The sequence below is a fragment of the Panthera pardus genome, unplaced genomic scaffold (genome assembly GCF_024362965.1).
Source record: "Panthera pardus isolate Hobbes unplaced genomic scaffold, ASM2436296v1 HiC_scaffold_13, whole genome shotgun sequence".
Classification (NCBI taxonomy): domain Eukaryota; kingdom Metazoa; phylum Chordata; class Mammalia; order Carnivora; family Felidae; genus Panthera; species Panthera pardus.
Window position 1 is genome coordinate 134,531,713 of NW_026526688.1, and position 16,891 is coordinate 134,548,603.

At 37.8% G+C, this 16,891-nt stretch overlaps 1 protein-coding gene across 8 annotated transcripts in view; it reads right to left on the reverse strand.

Moving 5' to 3' along the window:
• ARHGAP24 (Rho GTPase activating protein 24) overlaps positions 1–16,891 on the reverse strand; it is a 654,421-nt gene that overhangs the window by 150,859 nt on the left and 486,671 nt on the right. The window lies entirely within an intron of this gene.

A 16,891-nucleotide genomic window follows, 5' to 3' on the forward strand; every position in this document is an offset into this window, starting at 1 on the left:
TAGACTTCATTTATTGTATTGTAGTAACAGCAACAAAAATGTTTTACGGTATTTGGTCCTCACCACAGCCAGATGATGTGTAAAATATTACTCTTTCCAATCTGTGGATGGGGCCACTAAGAGATACAGGTTAAGTTACTTGCCCAGCATCATTTGGGTAGCAGAGACAGAGGCAGGATTTGAATTGAGATATCCTGATTCCAGAGCTTGCACTCTAACCCCACAGACATGAAAAAGAGCTAGATTTGCACGAAGAGTAAACATGGGACTTAAATTTCCATCTACTTCCTATTGCACTCAACTGAGGAGTCAGGGTTGGGGGCCAGCAATCACCAAACATCTGAATGATATTAATTATGCATTTATTTCAAAAGAGGAACACTGAAATTTCCTCTTGTGGGTACATATGCATCTCCTTTTACATCACTCCAGTATAGTACCTATAGGGTATATCTTCAACAGGCAACACATTTTTTTGTTATGTCTAAAATATTCTACAGGGGTACCTGAGTGACTCAGTTAAGCGTCTGACTCTTGGTTTCAGCTCAGGTCATGATCTCACAGTTCGTGGGTTTGATACCCAAATTGGTCTCTGCACTAGCAACATGGAGCCTGCTTGGGATTCTCTCTCTTTCCCTCTCTCTCTGCCCCTTCCCTGATTGCATGCTCTCTCGCTCTCTCTCTCTCAAAATAAATAAACATTAAAGAAGTAGATTAAATAAAATATTCTACAGTTTCAGAGGCATATTCCAGCTCTTTTTCCTTTTACCTATGGAGAAAGGGCCACATAAGCAGTAAATGCTTAGAATAGTATCTGGTACATAGTGAGAGCTGTATTATTTATTATTTTTGTTAATATTGTAATGTTGTTATTACTATTTACAATCCAGAGTCTGTGTAGAATAGTGTTTAAGAGTCCAGATTCAGGGGGCACCTGGGTGGCTCAGTCAGTTGAGCGTCCGACTTCGGCTCAGGTCATGATCTCACGGTTTGTGAGTTCGAACCCCGTGTCGGGCTCTGTGCTGACAGCTCAGAGCCTGGAGCCTCCTTCTGCTTCTGTGTCTCCCTCTCTCTCTGCCCCTAACCCACTCGCATTCTATCTCTGTCTCTCTCAAAAATAAATAAACATTAAAAAAGTAAAAAAATAAAAAAAGAGTCCAGATTCAGGAGCCAGATTGCCTGCATTCTAATTCCAACTGCACTCTTTGGTAGCTGAGACCTTGGGTAAGTCATTTAACCTCTTCAGTTTCCTCATCTATGAAATAAAAATAATAGAATTTATCTCATTCAGTACAATGATATAAATTTGGTTAAATTTTATATCACATGGCAATATACATAAAGCCAATGTTGTCTGAAACGATGGTGAGAATTTCTTCCTTTCGCCTTATCTGTGCATACCCATGTATAGGACACATTCAGGGAACACAATTCATTCAGCAGTGTTACATCAGGTGTAGGCATCAGCAGGATGCTCCTTGGAAGGCTATAAAATTAACTGAGGAAGATTGATTTCAGAGCTCCTGGCCTCTTTGGTCTCAAGGCCAATTGAGTTTGAACCCAGATTCTGCTACTTGATAGTTGAAGAAGTAATTCCATCTCTCTAAAACTCAGCTGTTTCCTTTGCTATAAAGTGGAAAGGATATAACGACCAGCTCATAGAGTTTTATTTGGATAAATAAATGTCTAATGTAATTATTTTTATCATCTCAATTACATGCAAGCCCCAAATTATTAGTGTCCAAAGAATTCAAAAAGAGAATTCTTCTGTCACTACTTCTTCCTTGAAGAACCTACCTTGAAAAGCATGAAATTATATGAAATTATTGTTACAGATGAAAATAACATCCTCTACTTTTGTCCATCTGGTAAAAATCGGAAATTTTGCAATGTATGATATTTGTTTAAAATAGAGGCATCGGTAGTTGATTTCAGAGTTTAAAAATCTACCCATACTTCCCATTTTAAGTAAATAACATCATTTGGATACGTCAAAATTTGCTTTTAAAGACACAGAGGCACACATCTTGCAAACTGTATTTTAACCAAATTTATATCAATGTTGAAAAATGTACTTATACCAACAGAGTTTAAAACAATAGCTTTTGAATATTTGTTTCTCATTCATATTAACCAATTATCACTTGTCTTAATGCTGCCATGAAATTAATTACAGTAGAAAGTTCTGCAATACATTCCACCCCAAGGACATGAAGCACTATGAAATAAAGAGACATATGCTAGAATGAATGAATTCACTGGGAAAAGGATGAGACCTGTAAGATCCCTACTCCTTTTCACATTTGAAAGGTGTTTTAGTAATATCTTATAAGTTGAAAAGAAAGTTCCTCTTCACACACTTCATACAATTTTTAATCACTAGCCCTGAGATATAAACTTGAATTAGAATAATGGGTTTAAGTTGTCTTGCCGAATACTATGACTGAAAGTGTGCCTAATAAGTAACAAAATATAAGTATAAAAAGATACTCAGAAAAATACAAGTGAGGCTGATGGGAACAAAGAAACTGAATCTTATTCAGTTCAGTGAATCCCCCAGCACTGTAAAAAAAAAAAATCAAATGACCCATCTTCTTTCTGAGAAGCTATATTCATAGGAATCAACCCAACCCATTCCAACAGCAAGGATTTACAAGTTTCAGGAGATTACAGTGTACTTTGTCATTCTTTGGCCAATTACCAGGAACAACAAATGTGGAAGAAGGTTTCTCTTTTATCTTGTCTTTGACTACAAATTATCCACCACAAAATTTTTAAATATATAGCTGCTCAGAATGAATTGGTAGACACCTCCCCTATTCTTACTTCTACAATCACAGTTTCTTAAGAGTGTTTTTTGTCACTAGACACTAAATTTTTAATAGGTGTACTTTATTCAACATAGAGAACAGGCTCTACTGAATTAAAATATTCCCCTGAATGATTATTCTAGATCTCATTTAAAAACTAATAGTAGGTAGATCCAAAATGGAACTGAGGTAAGCAAAACAAAACAACATCTTTTGTAGTTTCCTGATTAGTTGTGAGGTATATACTTTAATGTCACTATTTATATGGTCTTTGTAACATTTAAGTGATCGAATTCTAGACACAAAATCAAATAAACACCTAAAATAATCAGCAGCTCCATGTTGGATAAATAAATATTGTCTAATTGCATAGTTACTGTATCTCTTCTAGCCATCAACCATGGGACTTTGTAACATGGATAGTCTCCTTTTAATCAGGCGACAGGACAGGTTTAAGACAACTTAAGGGCCATTACCAACAAGCTGTGTTACAATATGAAATAAATTAATATTTGAATTTTGATTTACAAAAGCTACATTTCACTAGTGGTCCATTACAGGTGGAATGTTTATTTCTTTAAACATTCACATTTGCGGGTTTCCTTTCAATTTACAAAGCCAAAGCTATAGTCATCAAAGCCAATCCTGTTAAATATTCAAAGCCTTGAGTTGACAAGAGTTGAGTTCTCACAAGAACACAGCATATGAAACAAATAATATGGGATGAGATATGGCACCAGTGGAGCAGGCCAGGCCATTTGCAATGCTCTGTGCACAGGGCCACTCTTGGGCCACTCACTTTATCACACCTCGTATGGCTGCTTGGCTCAGTGTCTACTCTAAAGTCTGTCTCTTCTTCATGGCTTTTAATTACACAAGCTCACTGCTTAAATGCAAGGTTTAAAATGCAACTCAGAAAAAATGATTTCTTTGTGTCCCTTGAATAACTGTGAAATTGACACTAGTTTTCTTTTTTCTTAATTATTTTTCTTGCTTATTTATTTTCAAGAGAGAGAGAGAAGGAGAGAGAGAGAGAGAGAGAGAGAGAGAGAGAGAGAGAGAGAGAACGTGAGCAAGCAGGGGAGGGGCAGAGAGAGGGAGACACAGAATCTGAAACAGGCTCCAGGCTCTGGGCTGTCAGCACAGAGCCTGATGTGGAGCTCGAACTCATGAACCGTGAGATTATGACCTGAGCCAAAGTCAGATGCTTAACCAACTGAGCCAGGCAGGCACCCCGCCACTAGTTTTCTTAAGTATTGTTTTCAAAGTTTACTTAAGTTTATTCTTAAGTATTTGTTTTTTATTTTTGTTTTATTCTATTTTCTCCAAATTCATACAGGTCACTGAGTTCTTAACAATGGTACTTTATAGTTTCTAAGTTAACTTCAGTTAAAAGCATTTATTTTGCATCTTCTTGGTCAACAGCGTGAAATTATTATAGTCGCAGAATTATTTTCTTTTCAAAAATTTTGGAATTATAATCAGACAAGCCTTACCTGCCATGATAAAGAGGTTTTATGTAAACATAAATGCTATTATCAAGGATTCAAGTTTGGATAATATTGGATAATATTAAAAGGTATGGACAAAAAGGTATGGACAACTAGCAAGTTTGTATCTTCTGATATTCAAATTTCAATTAATAAAACACTTTCCTCTTTGAGCAAGGGACTTGGAAGTAAGGACCATGTCAAGCAATATGTATTTGCAAATTGCTATTCTTCATGTGTAAGATAGTCTGTGAAATTATTCTATTGAGTCTGTCTGGTTTTATTATGATTTCCCAAAGCAATAGGAGTAGCTACCATTTTTAATTCATTGTTATTGTTGAGTTTCCCCTTCCTTCTGGAATTAAGCAAGCATAAAACGTTTATTACAGGCCATTTAATGTAATTAGTTGTTCAGGGGAATGCCATGGACAATGTTCAGGTTGTGGCAACTGACCTATGATTTTATTAGAACTGCATATAGACTGGAACAACAACAGTAAATAAAAGCAAGAAGTTCAGTTCAGCTGGAGGCAGTAGCAAGGAGAGGAAGAGTGCAAACATGAAGGTGCATCCTCATGTAAATCAAGGAGGCAGCAGACGCATGGCAAAGCTAAATGGGGAGGGTATGGAATCAAGGAAGGAGGGAGGGTAAGGAAAACATTCATCTGAAAGGAAATATGCCTAAAATATATCACTTGAGGAAGGTCACTGTTCCAAAAAAACGAGGGGGACACATCTGCAGTAGTAATTCTCTCTTGTAATAAAAGAGATTTTAAAAACACATTGTAAAGTAGTAAAGTAGTTGTAAAGTAGTTATTTTGACCTCTTAATGAGATATTCAGAATGACTCCTTGTCTCTCTTCAGAGGCAGTATCCACAGTGGTCACGCACAGGGCTCTTGAATTGGATCTGGAATTCTGACTCTGACACTGATATGGTAACTTATGTAACCTCTGTCTGCCTCAATTCCCTCATCTGCACAATTTTCTCATCTGCAATTTGTAACACTGTTTTGAGAACTAAATATATTTAAGTATTCAAAGCACTTAGTAAAGTGGCTGGCACATAGTAACAATACATGTTCACTATTCTGTCTCGACATTTTTCAAATTCACTACAGAATGTGAGCTGAAAGGACAATTAAATGATGGCACTAGTATATTTTCAAAGTATGGCTTTATTACTTAATATACACAGAGAGCTAACAGGTCAGAAATACCCGTGCTCATCTAGGAATCTAACCAAGTATAGATCTCGAGATAATGGTAAAAATGTTATCAGAAGTTCTCTAATTTTCAGTTACAAAGGTTCATTCCTATGTAGGGAAGTTTATCTATAATATTATCCACAGCATGGAAGTTTTAATGCAATCAGAATATGGCTCATGGTGCACACTTGCTGATATCCTGGATTTTAGAGGAGCAGATTCTCTCTGAGCATATTTTAGTTCTTTGGAAAATTGTATGTTCACATGCCTATGAGCACCGTTTCCCTCAGAAATCATCTCAGCCGTATTTCTCCCCCTGCTATTCTAAGCATTTGCCCAAGCTGACTCCAGGACAGTTAATTCTGCCTATTTTATTTTATTTTATTTTATTTTATTTTATTTTATTTTTACAGGGAGAGGGTAAGCAGGGGAGAGGCAAAGGGAGAGGGAGAGAACCTTAAGCAGAATCCACACCCAGTGTGGAGCCTGCTGCAGGGCTCCATCACATAACCCTGACTGGCATCATGACCTGAGCCGAAATCAAGAGTCAGACGCTCAACCAATTGAGCCACCCAGGTGCCCCTATTCTGCCTCCTTCATTTTAAAGTTTTATCTTTCCATTTGTCTTCATGTAACATAAATTCCACAGCTACAACTTTTGGCTGAATTACACTTTGGGGGATGCAAAAACTAAGGGACAGAAAGGAAGAAGTAAATGAGGCAAGACTTTACGTTTTCGATCACTTAGAAGATTATAGTTATAAATGCAAATGTCTTTTTCCCAGTACAGGGGGAATTTTTTTTTCTCAATGGGCCTTATTTCAGGATTAGGTTGTATGACTCAGCTAGCTGGGGCAGCGCAAATTGTAGCCCAGTTGGGCAGAAAAGAAGCAATTTATGTAAGCAAAATAAGTGTAGAAAAAAGAAATTGAGCCATCTCTGCATATGACGATCTTGTGAGTTCACTCCTGAGGGATAATCTACATTAAGAGAAATTCATGATAACTGAAATTTAACCCCTAACACTGTCCCAAGATCAATATTTCCTTTATAAATGGCCGTGCCAGCAAAGGAAACAACCAACAAAACTAAAAGGCAACCAACGGGATGGGAAAAGATATTTGCAAATGACATATCGGACAAAGGCTATAGACAAAATCTATAAAGAGCTCACCAAACTCCACACCCGAAAAACAAATAACCCAGTGAAGAAATGGGCAGAAAACATGAATAGACACTTCTCTAAAGAAGACATCCGGATGGCCAACAGGCACATGAAAAGATGTTCAACGTCGCTCCTTATCAGGGAAATACAAATCAAAACCACACTCAGATATCACCTCACGCCAGTCAGAGTGGCCAAAATGAACAGATCAGGAGACTATAGATGCTGGAGAGGATGTGGAGAAACGGGAACCCTCTTGCACTGTTGGTGGGAATGCAAATTGGTGCAGCCGCTCTGGAAAGCAGTGTGGAGGTTCCTCAGAAAATTAAAAATAGACCTACCCTATGACCCAGCAATAGCACTGCTAGGAATTTACCCAAGGGATACAGGAGTACTGATGCATAGGGGCACTTGTACCCCAGTGTTTATAGCAGCACTCTCAACAATAGCCAAATTATGGAAAGAGCCTAAATGTCCATCAACTGATGAATGGATAAAGAAATTGTGGTTTATATACACAATGGAGTACTACGTGGCAATGAGAAAGAATGAAATATGGCCTTTTGTAGCAACGTGGATGGAACTGGAGAGTGTGATGCTAAGTGAAATAAGCCATACAGAGAAAGACAGATACCATATGGTTTCACTCTTATGTGGATCCTGAGAAATTTAACAGAAACCCATGGGGGAGGGGAAGGAAAAAAAAAAAAAAGATGTTAGAGTGGGAGAGAGCCTAAGCATAAGAGACTGTTAAAAACTGAGAACAAACTGAGGGTTGATGGGGGGTGGGAGGGAGGGGAGGGTGGGTGATGGGTATTGAAGAGGGCACCTTTTGGGATGAGCACTGGGTGTTGTATGGAAACCAATTTGACAATAAATTTCATATATTAAAAAAAATAATAAAAAAATAAATGGCCGTGCCATAGCTGTGCTGGAATATATACATGCTATGCGCACATAGTGATGGGACCTCTGCACATAAACACTATTCTTTTTTTTTTTTTTTTTTTTTTTCCCTTTCCCAGCATTTGAGAATGAGGCTTTTATTCTAGGAGCTACAACAGCGCTTCTCAAACCTTAACGCATCAACGAGATAGCTGGGGATGTAGGTGACGATGTAGATTCGGATGTGGTAGGTCTATGATGGAGCTCAGGGTTCTGCATTCCTAATCACTTCTGGGGTGAGCCTGATGCTACCAACCCACCGACCATACTGCGAACAGCATGCCAGCCCCACACTGAATTTTCCTAGGATCTCTCCCAATTATCACATTTTTTGAGCCAAGGTTAAAAACTGAATTGTGACCTTCCCCCCGCAGAGATAAATTTGAGTCCTAACCCCCCAAAATTCAGAAGATGAACTTGTTTGGAAATAGGAAGTGTCCTTAAAGGAATAATTAAGTTAAAATGAGAACAGTAGAATAGGTCCTGATTCAGTATGACCGCTATCTTTCTCAAAGGGCAAATTTGAGACAGACACTCACAGAAGGAAGATGTGAAGACAAAGGGAGAAGACAGCTACCTATAAGCTAAGGAATGCCTGAGGCTGCTAGAAGCTCAGAGAAAAGCCTGGAACAGGTCTTTCCCTAGCGCTTTCAGAAGGAGCACTGACCTGCCAATACCTTAATTGTAGAATTTTTGCCTCCAGAGCTGTGAGACAGTACATTTCTGTTGTTTAAGCCACTCAGTTTGTGGAATTTTGTTATGACAGCCATAGGAAAGTAATACAGCTACTGTATTAATGATTTTTCCCTGACACCTCTTCTGTCTCCTCCTCTCTTGACACACACAGAAAATGTCAGTGCACCGCTAAACTTAGTACAACGTGAGGAATGTGAAGACAACATCCCACACACAGATAAGGTAATACAAAGGGGTAGGTCATGTATCTTAGGTTTGCCTAAGAAGAAAGCTCGGGTTAGTCCTACAGTTATTTCAGGTGTTAACCATGACATAGGTTGAATCTAACATTCATGGTGTCTGTTGTTAGTTCCCCCTAGGAACCAACAAACTTGACTTTTAACACTCTCAAGGAATATATCCTGAGATTTTTGTGAATCTCTAAATTCTCAAATAACTTCTATGACATATAATGTTCTTCAGGAAATGAAACATAATTAAAAACGTGGAGTGGCCCCTTAATAATGGCACAAATGTAGACCTAAAGTCAATTATAAAGGCATTAAAACAATTTCACAAATTACTTTCTTATTGTTTTTGCCTTTGTTTTATAGCACATTTGGTGAACTCATTTTGACAAAGGTTACCAATACTGTTAAAGTAGAATTCCATAATGTATTCGAAACTGCTCTTGTCTATTGAATTCCCATTTAATTCTACTTCTTCACATCCTTGATGCCTCATTAGCAGCCCTACCAATTGCCTTTCTTTTTTCAGAGCCAATTTTCCACAATGAAACAAAGTTTTGTGTTTTCCTTTTTGAAAACCATGTCATGAGAGTTATTAAGTTGGCAATGAATACACATAGAAAAACAGCCCACACAGACTTCAGTGGAAGGTGTAGGCAAGCATGAGATGGCTAAGTGCTGGGTCCATACAAATCAGTTTTACAGCAAACACAATACAGACACGTTCCTCAGAAAAAGGACAAATTACTTACAAGGCAGTGTAGACCTTTGCTTTCACTTTAAAATACTAAAACGAACAAACAAAAAACAAAACAAAACAAAAGCAAAAACAAAATGCTTCCAAGAGCTATGAAAGTTATGGATGCGAAGTTCTTGATTCTGATACTTTGCCACTCTTGAATAGACTTCATCTTACGTTTTATACTCTCCATGGTTCCAATCTGGGGGTGGTAACACTACCTTGAGGGGAATTTGGAAAAGCAAGGGAGTGTCTGAGTTTTCACACTAAATGGAAGGAGTCATTGATATTTAATGGGCAAGGCCTGGGGAAACCAAATAAAGCAAAGCAAGGAATGATAAATCTTTGTGCCTCACCAAATGCCCTTGTAGGTAGAGGTCCTCAACCCATTTTGGCATTTCTTTAAGATTAATGGCCTTTCCAGTTTAGGCTCTGGGTTCACCTTTTGACTTCTACCAGAAACCATGCTGACTTCATAGGTTTCTTTCTCTGTGATTTCACAGGTGTGTCTTTACTTTTCATGTTCAAAGAATACTAGTTTCTTACTCTTTCCACTTTACGGACTTTCCACTTTATGGACTGTGATAAAGTATATACTGTGTAACTAACATACCTCTTCTTCCTGGTTTGTTGTATCTTTATTTTTATTGGGTATTATAAATAAATCTGACAAAAACAATGTTCTTCAGATATAACACCTTATACTCTGGTTTCTTTTTGCCTTTTACTAAAGATAGAACCCCTTAGAGGTGTTTTAAAATACTCTTTTATACAACTTTCCAGTCCCTCCACCATTACTGTTACTGTCTCACTCTTTCCTTTATCCATTCTGTCTTCAAACATAAATAAGTGTGCACTATGAGTAATATATTGTGTTAGCCTCCATGGAAGGAGGTCACATTCAATGCTAATCAGATCTCTTTTCTGTGATAGTCAGATTTACCCTGTTTCATCTCTCATTATTTTTTTTCCTTATTCTCTCTGGTAACTTTTTCCAACTTTATCATTTTTTGTAACCTAGAAAACATTCACTTCTCCACAAAATCATGGCAATCCTATTTGCTAAAATATCTCCATTTACAATCTATACTGATTAGCTTTTTCATGACTTCTACTACAGACAAGCCCATATACATATTTTATCATTTTAACCTCAAAATATGTGATTTGTATTAATATTACAGGTATAAAAACTGAGACTCTGAAAGGTTAAATAAACTTTCCCATAGTCAAATGACTCATTCATGGATTTCAAAACAGGTCTAGCTGACCCTAGTGCTTGTGTTATTAACACATATAAACCATACCTGGTAATTAAAATCACTCTCCTGTGACTGTCAGTGAACTTTTTATATGCCCTACTTTTAAATTTTAGCACAGACACATTTGACCTTCATTCTCAGAGTCTTGACTAAATTCATCACGACTGTTTTAGAAGCCTTCCAAGAGTCTATTAAAAATAAACCAAAAACTACTTTAAAAATGTTCTAGATTTCTGAACTAATACATAACCACACAGCAGAAGCTCCAAATATAACTAGGTAGTCCTCTGTGATTTTTCGATGCTTTCAGGCATTTGAAGTGCTGTGGATTTGCCTTAATCTGTTGCTAGGAACACTGCACATTGCTCCGAACAACCTGCCAGTCTGAGAAACCTAGCGTGAATGACATCAGTGTTTCTTTTATTCAGGTCAGAGGATGGTGTGAGGTGGTATGAGAGGTCATGGAAAGGGAGGAATTCTAGGATAAAGAAGCTAACAAGAGGAATAGGAAGTGAAAAAGGAGAAAGAATTGACAGACCCTAAGGAAAGAGCTTTCCAGCTGAAGCCCTCCTGTTTCCCACCAAGCACACACCCCTGGAATTGGTTCAGTCTAGTCTGATAACAACTGAGAAGGGCCAGTGCACAGCGGACAGTGTCTAATTCCCTTGTCACACCAATGGAAATCATAAACCGGAAACCTGCAGATACCAGAGAGAGTGATGCCACTTTGAGGCCTCAATCAAATGTCGGATTTGAGAGTCAGGAGAACTAAGAGAAAGAAATCCACCTACAATGTTTTCCTAACACGTGTCTGGCTCCAGGATAAAACACAAAGCATCAGTTCTGGAATTTAAAAAGTAATTAGATTTATATTTATACCTTCTTTGCTTTTTTTCATCTCAGAAACTTGGGTACCTGGGTGACATAGAGGGTGGTGGGGCAGATGGCACAGAGAAAGGACCATGTTGATGCCTCCCTTCTGCTATGGTAATGGCCATGATGGCCACCAAGCCTAGGTAACTCCCAAGTGGCAGAATGCCATTTCCAACCCTGCTCACAGCTGCTTAGTGATGTGGTTGGTATGGCAACTACTCTGTGCCGGCACACCAAAGCCTTCTTTTAGCATGCATATTGTTTCATATTTTGCATCTAAATCTTTAGCTTCTCCAGAATTTTTTTGGGGGGGTAAGGGATAAACACTTTTTTTTCCCCAAATGGCTATCTAGTTGTACCAGTATCCACTGTCAACTCACACATCCTTCCCCAGTGTTTTGAAGTTCCATATCTATTACACACTAAACTCCTGTGAGAAATTCCAATAACTGGAATGGAGAAATTAAATCGGGAAGGTAAAAAAAAAAAATCCATTCCCACTGAAACACCATATACATGCTTTCTTCTTTCCTAAATGTTTAAAAATGGAGAGAAGAAATGGTGCAAGGGGAAATGCCATATTTCTAGGGTTTCTCCTTCCTCGATTTTGAACTATTTTTAGCACATGTTTATTCTAATCTGATAAATCAATGATCCTATTCAACTATTAAAAGTTATTTGATCCCTCTGTACACCGCTGATGACTTGAGGAATAAGGACAGTATGAATTACATTTGACAGTTCCGTTGAAACTGAACTGCTACTCAATTTATGCATTTATTACCAGAATCCTAATATGGAAGTATTAATTGTTAGTCCCTATATTATTTAATATATCGCTGTGTGGGACAAGTAAAATATACCTAATTATTCAGTAAAGAGGATTTAGTTATTTTTAGCCTTTTTGTTGATTTTTTTTTTTTTTTGAGATAGAAAGATAGACAGAACACAAGTGGGGCAGGGGCAGAGAGAGAGGGAGACACAGAATCTGAAGTAGGCTCCAGGCTCTGAGCTGTCAGCACAGAGCCTGACATGGGGCTCAAACCAATGTACCACAAGATCATGACCTCAGCCAAAGTTGGATGCTTAACTGACTGAGCCATCCAGGCACCCCTATCTTTTTGTTGTTTTAGAGAGCACTGAATTTAAAAAACAAAAACAATGAAACGAAAACCTCTTTGGAGTTCACTAGGAGGGTTGCCTGGATTGATAGGGAGCATTTGGTGTCAAAGAGATTGTTGTCCATAGTGGACTAACCAGGTGAACACCACAACTGGCAAAATGATACTAAGTAATCTATTACTGTGTGGGAGTGTTAACTTGTATTAGTCATGAGTTTTTATTTTCTGTATTTCTTATGATTTGACATCTGGGGTCCTGCTGACCCTGGAGAGACTGCCCCTCCCAGGGTTAGCTAATTTCTAAATATAGCAAATAAACCATATGCAAATAAACCAACCCAGAGCTGATATCCCACTTTATAGGCTCTCACAAGGCTCTCCTTCTGGGACGCTATCCATCTGCCCTAACCACCTCAGGGCCAGGTACCCAGACAACTAGAGACAGCCCCTAATACCCTAGAGCCTGCTGACATTATTCAAAGCCAGTACTAAACCTTCCTACCTTGACTTGCCTGTTCCTTTCCAAGGAAACCACAATAAAGACTCATCCATGGTTTCCCGTCTCTCCCTCTGTCTCCTGACCAACCTGGTGTTTCTTCAAGTGCCCCCCACCTCCACCCCATGGCATACTGCACCTTCTCCTCTTGGTAACTATGAGTCACAAACTATCTCTCTTTTCAATGGCAATCATCTCCTGATCTATTGGTCTCACTATCCATAAATAATAATAACATCTGCATTTAAAAACATAGTTCTCATATAAACTTATAAAGAAAAGGAGATAGTTCTTATAGATACAAAATAATCCCTCTTAACAAATTGATGTGCTCGTATAAGAGTTATCAATCCAGTGAAGCCCTATTCTACAAGAGAATAGGGAAGGGACAACCTCCAGTATTTTATACTTTATCATCAAAATATTCAAAGAATGCTGACCTTTAAAATATCCTATCAGAAGAGAGCATATAAAAGTCTCTTTATATTGATTTTGTTATGTTGGAGTAGAATTCTTGAACATTCTCTTAAGATCCAATATGCTTGTAATAGGAAACTTTGCAATGATTTCCTGTTGATGGTTTCTTAGCCATTAGAAATATTGGAAGTTGTTAAATACATTGTCTCAAAGTGATTATCTGTATTACATATTGAAGAGAATCATTTGACTATCAGAATGTAAAGAATTTAACTTGCTATTAGCATTAAAAAATAAAGGTTTTAAAAAACGGGAATTGTATTGGTTGTAACATATACATTTGAGATAAGTTACTTTGGTGAGTATCTCCTACAGTGGCCAAAGAGACAGGCAGGCACAATTTGAATACATCTTGTAACAACCACACTCTATGCATTCCATTTCCTTTGCAGATCTTAGATTCGAGACAAATAATGAGACCTCTTGAACAGAGTTGTGGACAATGTTTTTATCTCTGTTTCCAATGGAGAATCTCCTGCTGCCATATGCTCTTACTCAAAGTTCTCAAAGTTCTCACTGAGGAGCCCAGTGACTGTCAGGACATTCCTCCACCAGAGGAATAATCTTATCATACACCATGTTTTCCATGTTTCTTGTTTCCAAATAACCTAGGCTTCCACTAAGGAATCTGGAAGTAATAGTTAAAAGTTGTGTGAGTGCCCATTACTTCATCTGAATCTAAACCACTTGGGGAGGAGTTAGTAGGCAGAACCGAACTTAATTACCTTAATGTTAAGGTAAAGAGACATAAAAACTACTGATATCACTTTAAGTAAACCCCATATACCACAGATCGCATTTAATCTCAATTTACCAAAGCTCTTTGTAAAAGTCTGTGTTGGTATGTGTAAACAATTGTTGATAAAGGTTTCCAAGCTAACTAGTTATAGACTAGAAGGAAAGAACAACATGAATTGCCAAATTGTAAGCATAATAGATAATGGCCATTCCCTGCCTGGTAGACATTCTTTCCCAACAACCACCCCATTTTCCTGCTCAGAGGGGGCAGTAACCTCTTGATCTCAGGGGAGATGGGTCTTTCCCCAGTTCCAGGAGATAAATCACAGCTGCTTTCTTGCCCAGGGTAAAGAGATTGAGTATAGGTCTAAAGAAAAAAAGGTTTAGTAAATTAAAACCTTTATAATTTTAAAGTGTAGAATAAAGGAGAAAGCCGAAAGAAGGAAGAGAAAAACCAAGAACATAATGTTAAATTTAGGCTTTTTAAAAAATTAGAGATGCTTATCAAATATATAAATAAAGGCTAATCTTTTTCTTTAACTGAGAGAGCTTAATTGCACAGAAGTAAATGTGTTTGAACAGACTGGCATGTGCTTTGAGGTCAGTACCTATAATCTCTAAACCTTTTTAAACCTCTTTGCATATCGCAGTAAGCTAGTTATCCAAAGAATAAACACAGACACTATTCTAGGCTTTTTTTTTTTTTTTTGTGGCTGTTTACATTGATTATGGTTCAAAAAATAGATGACTAAGTTTCTAGTCTTTTTGCATGGAAGGTGATCATGTGTACAGATGGACACCACTTTTGAACGTATTGGACTGTAAGTGGCACAGAGATGTGGATACTGTCATATTGATAGAGCAATCGTAAGAAGCCCTCCATCAGATCTTTTCAGTCATAGAGAGAAAGTCATATTAAACTCTTTTATTTATTTTTTATTTTTTAATAACATTTTTAAGTGTTATTTATTTTTGAGAGAGAGAGAGAAAGAGAGACAGAGTGTTGAGTGGGGCAGGGGCAGAGAGAGAGGGAGACAGAATCCAAAGCAGGCTCCAAGCTCTGAGCTCTCAGCACAGAGCCCGACATGGGGCTTGAACCCATGAATCTGAGCCAAAGTTGGATGCTCAACCAGCTGAGCCACCCAGGCACCCCCATGTTAAACTCTTTTAAGGAAGTTGCCGAATTTTAGATTGTGGCTGCAGAAAGCCAAGGTAGGGGAGGTTCCTATAAGGAAAGGCCAGTCACCAATTCTTTGTACACTGCAAGTTCCATATCTGTCAAATGAAACTGTTGCTGCTCTTAATTGGCACAGAAAGCGTGACAACGGTAAAGTCGGATGTTTTCTGTTCACCATTCCACGGTGTCCTAACAGTCTGAAAGCAAGAAACCATGACGAGAGTGTCCAAAGAACTCAGCAGTCCATGTGTATGTAACAACAGGTGACATTCTAGCTTAGAATATTAGACTCTTCTTCCTAACTGACATAACACAAAAGTGGGACAAATGATTTTGATATTGTATGTTAGCTACACAGTGTTTTGAACAATTTTAATGTTCAGTGCATTTTAATATAACTTATTATACTTTATTAGTTTAAAGAAATCAACCTAAAATAAAGTTTTATTTTTTTATTCTAACTTTATCAATCTTGGCAACAGAATTCAAGTTAATTAAGACAGATGAGTACATTCAGAGACAGGTTGACAACATGTTTTATTACGAACTTTTGCTCTTGGCTTCATTTCTGCTGACTATGAATTCCCTTAAATGTACTATTGTTCTTTCACTAGACATAAAAATTTGAGCAGTTGATGTACTTTTCAGTAGCCCATCCTAATGATTCCTCGTCTTAACGTATACTATCTTTTCCTTTATTGTAAACTTCGATAGCTTTTTGAATTTTTATTCTTACTCTATTCATATAATACCAAATTCCCATGTTTCCCTTTTCTAGAACATGTATTTCACAAATACAAATCTCCTGTATATTTATTTAGATACAATAATACAGTGTCTCTCCTTTATATTTTGTATAGGTTCAGTTAATTAGTTAACACACAAAACCAGTGAAAGATTAAGGCCTGTCAGCTTACCCAGACCACATTTTGGATTCCTTTGTACTCCTAGTGAGTACACACTCCACACCCCCGCAAGACAGTTGTATTGTCCTTGTGTGTTCAAAACGTGAAGTTCCAAAATTCAAATATGCTGATAGTGAAAGACTTATAAGCTGATTTGGTTAATTGTAAATGCATTAAAATATAGCTGAAGATTATTTGGGTTTCTTTTGGTTCTCAAGCAGTTTTTTTTTTTCGCACATGTGTGCGTAAGCACTTGTGTGCGCACGCGTGTCCACACCCACACCCCCCCCCCCCCCACACACACACACTAATAGCCAAGCAGTTTTCATTTTGACAAGCAAAAACACAGAAACTCCCATGTTACTTCTATCACCCGATCAGAGCCCAAGGCACTCTGCTCTCCGCAAAGTTTCAACCACTAAAATGTGGGGGAAGCAAAGAAAACACCACAGCAAGAACTCCAACAACTAGCAATTCCGATTTATGTCCGAAGCAGTTTTCATGTGCTTTCAGATCAGCATGGGAATTCTGTATATGAACAGCTAAGGTAATTTGGCAGCAGC